Source organism: Triticum dicoccoides, chromosome 7A, assembly GCF_002162155.2.
Source record: "Triticum dicoccoides isolate Atlit2015 ecotype Zavitan chromosome 7A, WEW_v2.0, whole genome shotgun sequence".
NCBI lineage: Eukaryota > Viridiplantae > Streptophyta > Magnoliopsida > Poales > Poaceae > Triticum > Triticum dicoccoides.
This window is the reverse complement of record NC_041392.1, coordinates 703,766,503-703,778,557: the sequence shown is the minus strand read 5'-3', so window position 1 is coordinate 703,778,557 and position 12,055 is coordinate 703,766,503.

Sequence of the window (12,055 nt, the reverse complement as noted above, 5' to 3'; positions counted from 1 at the left end):
GGGGGGGGGGTTATGTTGAGGGCATTTCTAACCGATCCCCTAAAAATAGCGGAGGATCCGGTGGTGTAAACCCTTAGTGGAGTATTTTTACTCCACTAAGATTTCGCAGGACCTAGCCGATCCCCTAAATTTAACGGAATAAACACAAATTGGCATAAATCCAACATAGATTCAACCGAAATTTACATACATTTAAACATAAGTTCCAACATAGCTTCTACCTAGTCTTGACAATCGAAATTTAAACTTAAACCTAAACTAAACTTAAAGCTGTCCATGGAAGAAGTCGAGTCAATCTTGCCTCGACATGCATGCCACCGCCCATTGGGTCCGGATTGTTGTCGTCTTCGTCGCTGTCGAGGAAGATCGATCCGCCACCACTCCCCGGATTCGAACTCCTCGTCATGACCCTCGTTGCCGCCGTCTTGCATCTCGTCATCGCCGCCTTGCAGAGAGTGATATATTTTTACTTGGCCGCCGAGTGATGGAGTAAATATAAAGATATTCACAGCGACTGAGTATAATATTTACTTCATTGGGGATCGGTTAGGTCCTGTTTAGAGGAGTAAAACCAGAATTTTACTCCTCTAACCCATTATTGGAGATCAGATAGAAATGCCGTAAGGCTTGAAAAAGGACCAGAAGGGATATATAGGGAAAGTGAAGCCATTGAAATGAGCGTTGTGCAAAAAAAAGAAATCTTGGGCTTTTTAACACATGATACTGTTCATCCACCTAGATTTGTCTTTTTCGCACAGGTCGCGCTTCAAAGTATTTCATTCTGAAATTTTATACACACACACGCCTCACATCATTGTTTACTTATACAAAAAAATTAGATTCTTTTGAACCCAAAATTTTTGAGATTTGAAATTTTCAAAAAATCGGCCTTCATGGAGGCCAAGAGCCAAATGTCCGCTGTCCGTATGTAGTCTATATTAAAATCTCTAAAAAAAGGCTATATTTAGAATTGGGAGAGTATTTGATATAATATCTCTTATTCCGGCAACTGATTAATGCTCATCGAAAGGATTGGTACACTCATCCGCAAAAAAAAGGAGTGGTAGACTCGTCATAAGAGAACACTGCCGAGTTAATCTCGTGAGATTTCCCACAACTGGGAACTGCCGAGTGCAGACTGTAGAGGCCCTAATTGTTTCTCATTTCCAGATCTCGCCGGCGCCTTGCCGGATCGTGTCCGCCTCCCCAAGGCGAAGACTTCTCCTCCTGGGTCTCCGGTTGTGTCGCCTCCGCTAGGCTCAAGCTTCTCCTCTTGGGAAGGCGATGAAGCTGTAGCACGCCGGAGCGCCCTAATTTTTTCTTCGTTTCCAGATCAAGTTCGCCTCTTTCTTCGTTCCTAACATCCTCGAGCCTCATCAGATCGTGTTCGCCTCCTTCGTCCGACCCATCTGCTCCTGGCTTCCAGATCGTCTTCACCTACGCCAAGACCTTCTTCTCCTGGGACGGGGATCAAGCACGCCGGAGCGCCATCTTCCCCGACACAGCCACACAAGTGAGCAGCTTCTCCGCCCAAACTGATCGCTGTCAGATCTCTCCTGTCCGGCCCGGTTTCCTCGTTTTTCACTCATCTCCGTTGGGGCTCAGATCTCGTCTGTATTCCTGCAGAGAGGCGACGGATCACGCTCGCCATGCCGGCATAGTTCGACCGCCATAGTCGCTGCTGGATCTGCGGTCTCCGGTCCCAGGTAAACCGGACTTCGCCTTCCTCCTGTACTTTTCTTAAATGTTTCCTTAATCCAAGCCGCTTGCCGGAGCAGTTAGCTGTGTGTGCAGACGCTCCACCCTCCACCTGGTTTCTTGGCTTGTACGAGTACTTACTAAATATTTCTGATTCATTTCAGTCCAACGGAGCACCATGCCGGACTGGAGAGGCGACACCCAGCTCGGGGACCTTCCCAAGGAGTTGATTGACAGCATACTCGTCCTGTTGTCGTCCAAGGACGTCGGCCGCTGCCGGGCCGTCAGCAAGTCGTGGCGCAGTATCACCTCCAGGTCTGAATTCATGCTTGAACACCATCGCCGCCAGCCGTCGCTCCCCATCATCAATGGGCAGGGCTGGCCTTCGAGTTTCGTCCTCTTCCGCCAGGCCGGCACCAGTTCCTCCAATCAAAAGCTCTGGCCATTCAACCCAGGCACCAGATTCCATTCAGATAGTTGCCTCCAGGGGACTTGTGATGGCTTGATCATCGTCAACTGGGGATCCCGGTTATACGTCTGCAACCCGGTCATCCGCAAACATATTCTCCTACCACAGCCTCAAGCTGGGCAAGCCTACAACCGATTAAGCGGTTTCTACCGGCACCATCTAACCAGAGAACACAGGGTTCTCTTGGTCTCAACTCCATGTCAGGGTAAATCCAACTTATATGTCATCACGGTTGGCTCTATGGAGCCGAGACATGTCACAGTGAAAATGCCAGTCGTCCTGTCATCTTATGTGGAACATAGGTTCCTAGTTAGGCTGCTCCCTGGGTCCTATTGTCTCAGCCTGGACACGGTCCGGTCCGGTCCGGTCCCGGTCCGAGCCGGCGTTTGGACCGGCCGCCGGCGGTCCGGACCGGACCGGACCGAGCTTGCCAGCGGTCTGTATTTTCAGGACCGGACCGAAGTGATGCCAGCTCGGTCAAGCTTTTCCGGCTCGTTGGGACCGAGCCAACTTGTCCTTCCAGCTTCTGTTTAGTGCCTATTTAGCTGCAGGTCTGGTCTTAGTTACACATAAAGAGCGCCATGTTCACCACGGAGAGTAGCAGCAGCAACACGTAGTAGTAGTCGAGGTGCGAGTCGTTCAGGTTGTCACCGATCCAGCTCTTGCCGGCGCTCGCCCTGGTAGCCCGGTCGACAAACGTCACAAGCAGGCTGTTGAGGAAGTTTCCGACGCCGAGCCCGCTCGTGTTGAAGGTGGTTCCCATGCTCTGCATCCCCTCCGGCGACTGCCCGAGCTGCCCGCGAGGCGGCGCAGCACGTCGGGGTCGCCGAGCTGCATGAGGCTGCTGGCGATATCGGCGCAAAAATGGAATCGCGAGTGGGCGGTGATCGCTGGAGACACGACCGGAGGGGAGGGAGACAAACACAGAAGTTGTTCCGGCGCTCGAACACCATGGACGGTAAACTGGCATGGTCGAGAACTCGCGAACGGCTTCAGTGCACGCACGGCAGCGACGGCAAGCGGAAAAAAGAGGCTATGGGGCACAGGGAGGAGAGGAAGGAAGGTGAGGGGAAGCTCCTGGACATGATGGTTCACTCAGGGGACGCCGGTGGCGACGACGACGAAGCACGGCGACGGCGGTGAATGCGCTTTCTCGGTCCGCCGAGCGGTCCCGGTCAAAGACCGGACCGGACCGAGTGCTGAGCGGGCCTAATTTCCTGGACCGGACCGGCTAATTTTGCTAGCGGGCTGGGACCGAGCGGTCCGGTCCTCCTCGGGCCACGAGCGGGCCAAAAAGCCCGCTCGCTGCGTCCACCCTGACTATTGTCCACCACCAGTCCAGCACCGTTGTAGCCTACACTGGTGCCCTCCTTGTGGTGCTGGTGATATTCCCAGAGGCATTGGAGACATTATTGTGTTTGACACAGAAGCCGAGTCATTCCGATGGATGCACACTCCTGCCCAGCCATACTCTGATAAGAAGTTGTTTGAGATGATGGGGGAACTTGCTTTCTGGGGCGGCAGATACTCCAGCTCGAATATCGGTTTAACCGTCATCGATGTCTGGGTGATGCAGGATTACAAGGTCGGAGTATGGGGTTTCCAGTACCGGATGGACCTCTCAACGTTGGAGGCATCACGACAACTATATCTATCTTCTTACAAAAAGAAAAAGAAAACACCACTTCGTCAAGCACTACAATGGCTCAACGATGTGATTCTGCTCAACGAGGGTGAGCTGCTAATAAGGTTTAATTCAGAACATGTGTTTTTAGGTATGGTGAACATTGGGAAGAGTCAATATCGCATGATGCTCACCCAGTACTACCTCGGTGAGAGCATTATTCCAATTCCCTCCAATGATATGCAAGAAGATGACGAAGTGCCTCCATTCATAGGGCATATCTAAATGTTTGCGACTTCTGGTTTGTTTTATCCTTGGAATTTGGACATGCCATTTTGGATGGTTGAGGACTTGCAATAGCAGTTTGCTGTCATCAGCTGCTGCTTATTAATTATGATGCCATGAACATCTTCCTAGTGCTCTGAACTGTGGAGTATCTATATATGCGATTGAAATCTTTTCTACTGTTCATCGCTGCTCCAAATTTTACTTTTGTTTCACATATTTCCATCTATGTATGTCTGTTCTTGCGTGTTAGTCGCTGAAATGGTTATTCGGTATTTCTCCTTTCAAGGCTGCAGGTATTTCGATCTTTGTTATTCAGAACGAAATTTGGTGCAAACACTCGGTCCTACTAAGTTTTTTGTTGGAATGCAATTTGGTCAAAGCTATCAGAGTAGTACTCCTACTTGCTATGCTTTTGCTTAGTTGTGTACATTATACCCCGCGATCAGCACACAATTTTTATTGTTGAAATTGTCCCTGATTTTTACTTCAGTGCTGATATGATTAAAGAGAAAGTTGGTACTGTCATGTACTTCAGTAGCAAGTTGCTGCTTTTTTTTTGCAACCAGTGTTTTTGGTACTTTTAAGGTAGTAACGAGCTGAAAATGCGCTCCTCTGGAGAAAGATAGATGTGCTGATTAATTGTTCATTATAGCTAGCTAAGGATTTTTCCTTGCTCAGTTCGGTCGTTCTAAGACTCATCAATAATTCTTCTCATGTGGATAATCCTTCCAATGATGATATGAAACTGGACCTCTGCAATTCTACTGCTTCGTCCATGTAACTAAAGTGACGAATATAACACCTAGCAAAGGAAATTTAGTACTATAACCTTCTCTTGTTTCTAGAGAGAAAAGTATCCGCCCCTTCCCGTACCTGAACCCCAGCTCCCCAAGATTATCCCCATCCGGATGCACCCTCGCTACTTCATCAGTTGTGGCACCAATTTGGTCAGCCAACCGATTGCAGCAGGAGAACACATCATCATGGATGTCGTCGAATTTCACGTTAGGAAAATGAGATGCATGATGAAAAATCATTAGATATATAGACTGACAAGCTCGAGAAAACGAACCGTTGAAGGCAAAGAATTCAAGGCTTACTCTTACATTTGAGCTGCTTGGTATGGACGTGTTCAGTTGGATTTTTTTTTGCGGGGAGTTGGAGACCGGTGGAGACGAGAGGGCTGTTATATAGGAGGAAAATGACTGGTTTGTTTTCATACACTAGTAGAAAAAAGGGCTTTGGTTCAGGCCGGGTCAGCCCATTAGTCCCGGTTCAGTCCAGAACCGGGACCCATGGGGGCATTGGTCCTGGTTCGTGAGGCCAGGGGCCTGCCGGGCCTCGTGGGGGCATTGGTCCCGGTTCGTCTGGCCCCTTTGGTCCCGATTGGTGGGACGAACTAGGATCAATGGGCCTCGCTCCTGGCCCACCACCATTGGTCCCTGTTGGTGGCTTGAACCGGGACCACAGGCTTCCCTTTGGTCCCGGTTCATGCCACGAACCGGGACCAATGAGGTGCCTATATATACCCCTTGCCTGCGAGCAGAGCACCCCAGTGCTCTGTTTTTCTCTGGCCGGCGATGTGAGGGCTCTGTGGTGCTCTAGCTCACCTCCTATGCACATGAGGTGTTCGATGAAATGCCCGAGCCACACTAGTTAAGCTTTCTCCTCTCGAAGCTCGACCTCAAAGCTCCATTTTCCTCGAGATTTGTCTAGGTTTAGTGGCCCGTCATGTCCCATTCCCGTCTTCTCCGCCGTCGATCGCCCGCACCGATCTCGTCACCGGCACCACCATGGTGAGCCTCTTGTTCTTATCTTCTTTCTGAAAGAAAAAATTCTTACTTTAGATAGATACTTGTCTAATTTTCTTACTTTTATTATTGCTTGTTATTATATACTGTGATGGTTTTGGTACCCGCCCCCGTCGGTCCTCGTCCTGGCTATGATTCGGATGTGGTATATATTATCTTTTTATAACTATTTGGTTCATTTATTGTTTATGACAATTATGCCCACCAACGTGGCATAGATTTTATTTATCTAGGAGGTAGTTGAACCGGAAATTTCAACCGACCCTATTGTCGAGAGGTTAAATTTAGTTGAAGAAGAAACAATTACTTGAAGGAAAAAATAAAAAAAATTGAGGAGGAGAAGATGATATTGGAGTTGCATGTTGCGGATGTCGTCGATGATCACAAGATCAAGATGGATGCAATGCGGTTGAAGATGAGAAAGATTAGAAAATATGCCATTCATACCGAGGCTTGGTATCATTATGCCGTTGGATCAATTGTTACCTTGGTTGCGATTATGATCGCATTTGTTTTCGCATTGAAATGTTTTATATAGTTTCAATGTATGGTTTAATTAATTAGATGTTCTGGAGAGCTATATGTTGTTAGATGAGAACTATGTATGTACTTTGGTTTTAATGTGATGATGAACTTCTATTAATTTGGTCACTTAATTATCTATTCATGATGTTCTGTAATGGTTTTTGACACACTTAATTATATATAATGCACGCAGATGAACCGGCAATGGATGTACGGTGACAGATACACCTCCAAGTACATTAAGGGCGTGCATGATTTTCTCGAAGTGGCTTAGGCAAACAAGCAGAATGGTTTTATGTGTTGTCCATGCCCTAAATGTGGGAATACGAAGTCTTACTCTGACCGGAAAATCCTTCACGCCCACCTGCTTTACAATGGTTTCATGCCACACTATAATGTTTGGACGAGGCACGGAGAAATAGGGGTTATGATGGAAGACGACGAAGAAGAAGAGGATGATGACAACTATGTGCCCCCTGAATACGGTGATGCTGCACCGCGGGAAGCTGCTGAAGATTAAGAGGAACCAGACGATGTGCCCAATGATGCTGCAACGGGGGAAGCTGCTGAAGATCATGAGGAACCAGACGATGTGCCCAATGATGATGATCTCCGCCGGGTCATTGTCGATGAAAGGACGCAATGCGAAAGTCAAAAGGAGAAGCTGAAGTTCGATCGCATGTTAGGGGATCACAAAAAGGGATGTACCCCAATTGCGAAGATGGCAACACAAAGCTCGGTACCATACTGGAATTGCTGCAGTGGAAGGCCGAGAATGATGTGCCTGAAAAAGGATTTGAGAAGCTACTGAAAATATTGAAGAAGAAGCTTCCAAAGGATAACGAATTGCCCGACAGTACATACGCAGCAAAGAAGGTCGTATGCCCTCTAGGATTGGAGGTGCAGAAGATACATGCATGCCCTAATGACTACATCCTCTATCGCGGTGCGTACAAGGATCTGAATGCATGCCCGGTATGCGGTGCATTGTGGTATAATTAAGATCAGACGAGATGACCCTGGTGATGTTGATGGTGAGCCCCCCAGGAAGAGGGTTCCTGCGAAGGTGATGTGGTATGCTCCTATAATACCACGGTTGAAACGTCTGTTCAGAAACGAAGAGCATGCCAAGTTGATGCGATGGCACAGTGAGGACCGTAAGAAAGACGGGAAGTTGACAGCACCCGCTGACGGGTCGCAGTGGAGAAAAATCGAGAGAAAGTACTGGCCTGAGTTTGCAAGTGACCCAAGAAACGTATGGTTTGGTTTAAGCGCGGATGGCATTACTCCTTTCGGGGAGCAGAGCAACAATCACAGCACCTGGCCCGTGACTCTATGTATGTATAACCTTCCTCCTTGGATGTGCATGAAGTGGAAGTTCATTATGATGCCAATTCTCATCCAAGGCTCTAAGCAAACCGACAACGACATTGATGTGTTCCTAAGGCCATTAGTTGAAGAATTTTTACAGCTGTGGAATGGAAATGGTGTCCGTACGTGGAATGAGCACAAACAGGAGGAATTTAACCTGCACGCGTTGCTGTTTGTAACCATCAATGATTGGCCCGCTCTTAGTAACCTTTCAGGACAGACAAACAAGGGATACCACGCATGCACGCACTGTTTAGAAGAAACTGAAAGTATATACCTAGACAAATGCAGGAAGAATGTGTGCCTGGGCCATCGTCGATTTCTTCCGACCAACCATCAATGTCGAAAGAAAGGCAAGCATTTCAAAGGCGAGCCAGATCACCGGAAGAAGCCCGTCATGCGTACCGGTGATCACATACTTGCTATGGTCAATGATTTACACGTAATCTTTGGAAAGTGTCCCGGGGGACTCGCTGTTCCGAATGACGCTGAGGGACACGCACCCATGTGGAAGAATAAATCTATATTTTGGGACCTACCCTACTGGAAAGACCTAGAGTTCCACTCTTCAATCGACGTGATGCATATGATGAAGAACCTTTGCGTGAACCTGCTAGGCTTCTTGGGCATGTATGGGAAGACAAAAGATACACCTGAGGCGCGGGAGGACCTGCAATGTTTGCACCAAAAAGATGGCATGCCTCCGAAGCAGTATGAAGGTCCTGCCAGCTACGCTCTTACGAAAGAAGAGAAAGAAATTTTCTTTGAATGCCTGCTCAGTATGAAGGTCATGACTGGCTTCGCGTCGAATATAAAGGGAATAATAAATATGCCAGAGAAAAAGTTCCAGAACCTAAAGTCTCATGACTGCCACGTGATTATGACGCAACTGCTTCCGGTTGCATTGAGGGGGCTTCTACCAGAAAACGTCCGATTAGCCATTGTGAAGCTATGTGCATTCCTCAATGCAATCTCTCAGAAGGTGATCGATCCACAAATCGTACCAAGGCTAAGGAGTGATGTGGCGCAATGTCTTGTTAGTTTCGAGCTGGTGTTCCCACCATCCTTCTTCAATATCATGACGCACGTCCTAGTTCATCTAGTCGACAAGATTGTCACTCTGGGGCCCATATTTCTACACAATATGTTCCCCTTTGAGAGGTTCATGGGAGTCCTAAAGAAATATGTCAGTAACCACGCTAGGCCAGAAGGAAGCATCTCCATGGGCCATCAAACAGATGATGTCATTGGGTTTTGTGTTGACTTCATTCCTGGCCTTAAGAAGATAGGTCTCCCTAAATCATAGTATGAGGGGAGACTGACCAGAAAAGGCACGCTGGGAGGGGCCTCAATAATATGCAGGGACAGATATTCTTGGTCTCAAGCACACTACACAGTTCTACAGAACTCTACCTTGGTGACCCCGTATGTCGATGAACACAAGAACAGTCTGCGCTCCAAACACCCGGAGCAGTGCTACGACTGGATTACATGTGAACACATCAGGACTTTCAGCAGTTGGTTGGAAACACGTCTCAGAGGTGACAACACTGTTTGTGATGAGTTGTACTTGTTGTCCAGGGGACCATCTTTAACTGTATTGACTTACAAAGGATACGAGATAAATGGAAATACATTTTACACGATGGCCCAAGATCAAAAGAGCACCAACCAAAACAGCGGTGTCCGCTTTGATGCACCAACCGAGGGGAAAGGACACATATTATGGTTACATAGTGGACATATGGGAACTTGACTACGGACATGATTTTAAGGTCCCTTTTTTTAAGTGCAAATGGGTCAATCTGTCAGGAGGCGGGGTACAGGTAGACCCACAGTACGGAATGACAACAGTGGATTTGAAAAATCTTGGGTACACTGACGAACCATTCGTCCTAGCCAATGATGTGGCACAGGTTATCTATTTGAAGGACATGTCTACCAAACCGAGAAAAAGAAAAGATAAGGAAGCGAATACATCATACAATAAGGCAAAGCGCCACATAGTTCTTTCAGGAAAAAGGGACATCGTGGGAGTGGAGGGCAAGACAGACATGTCTAAAGATTATGAAACGTTTCATGAAATTCCTCCCTTCAAAGTCAAGGCTGACCCAAGCATCCTGATAAACGATGAAGATTATCCATGGTTATGGCGCAATAAGAAAATGACACAAGCGAAGAAAAAGTGAAGACTTTCTCCCGCAACTATTATGATGATACCATGCCAACTTTGTAACAGACGAGTATGATACCATTGTCCGTTTTGTACATGCACATGCTATGTGGGTGAAATTATGATACCATGCCAACTTTCAAATTTTTTCAGAGTCCATTTGAAATGCTCTAAAACTAATGGCACTAACAGAAAGTTTATAATTTTTCTGACCTAAAAGCAAAAAGAGTTAAAAAAATAAAGCAAAAAACAAAAGAAAATAAATAATGCAAAAAAACAAAACAAAAAAACTGGAAAAAAAACTATTTTTGAAGTAAAGTTAATCACAAACTTGTGATTCACACAAATTTCAAAGAATTCAAATTTTAACTACTTAAATTTGAAAACTAATGGCACTAAGAGAAAGCTTATAATTTTTCTAAAACTAATGGCACTAACAGAAAGTTTATAATTTTTCTGACCTAAAAGCAAAAGGTATTTAAAAAGTAAAGCAAAAAATAAAAGAAAATAAATAATGCAAAAAACAAAACAAAAAACTGGAAAAAAAAACTATTTTTATAGTAAACTTAATCACAAACTTGTGATTCACACAAATATCAAAGAATTCAAATTTTAACTATTCAAATTTGAAAACTAATGGCACTAACAGAAAATTTATAATTTTTGTGACCTAAAAAATAATTAAAAAACTTTAATAAAATAAATAAAAATAAAAACAATAAGTATTTTGTTGTAAGTAGAAACAAAATAAAATAAATAAAGCAACAAAGAAAACAAAAAAAGTGCCACCTACTGGGCCCCCACGGCCTGAATACGACTATAAACCCTTCCATGGGCCAGGGTTCAGGCCCGCATGCGGCCCAGTAGGCCCACAGGCACACAGCGTATGGTTAGGCCCGAAAGCCTACAATTGAGAGGAGCTCGAGAGGGTGGGCGCAGCAGCGCTTATAAACCACTCTCGAGCTCTCTCAGCTAGCGAGGTGGTACTAAACTTTTGACGCGGGGCAGCACAAGGTCTTTGGTCCCGGTTGGTACCACCAATCGGGACTAAAGGGGGCATTTGTCCCGGTTCGTGGCACCAACCGAGACCAATGCTCCTCGCCTCTGGCCCATGACCATTAGTCCCGGTTTGTGACACAAACCGGGACTAAAGGGTTGGTCCTCGTTGCGGGCCGAGTTTAGTCCCACTTCGCCAACCGAAGGGGGCTCACACCGGTTTATAAGCCCTTCCCTCTCTGCCTTGTTGAACTCCTGTGAAAGTGAAAATAGATGCCCTTATAGAGAAAAGTTTAACCTAAATTCAGAGTGAATTTCTCTGAAATTTATAGAAATTTACTATGAATTTAGGTTGAATTTTCTCTATAAGCGCATCTATGCTCATTTTTTTAGTAAGTTAATCACAAACTTGTGATTCAAACAAATTTCAAACAATTCAAATTTTAACTATTCAAATTTGAAAACTAATGGCACTAACAGAAAGTTTATAATTTTTATAAAACTAATGGCACTAGCAAAAAGTTTATAATTTTGCTAACCTAAAAGCAAAAAAGAATTAAAAATTAAAGCAAAAAACAAAAGAAAATAGATAATGCAAAAAACAAAAAAAACTAGAAAAAAACTATTTTTATAGTAAAGTTAATCACAAACTTGTGATTCACACAAATTTCAAACAATTCAAATTTGAAAACTAATGGCACTAACAGAAAGTTTATAATTTTTCTAAAACTAATGGCACTAACAGAAAGTTTATAATTTTGCTAACCTAAAAGCAAAAAGAATTTAGAAAAAGCAAAAAAACAAAAGAAAATAAATAATGCAAAAAACAAAACAAAAAATGGAAAAAAAACTATTTTTATAGTAAATTTAATCACAAACTTGTGATTCACACAAATTTCAAAGAATTCAAATTTTAACTATTCAAGTTTGAAAACTAATGGCACTAACAGAAAGTTTATAATTTTTCTGACCTAAAAGCAAAAAAGAATTAAAAAATAGAGCAAGAAACAAAAGAAAATAAATAATGCAAAAAACAAAACAAAAAAGCTGGAAAAAATAAAGATAGCAACATTAAGTATTTTGTTGTAAGTAGAAACAAA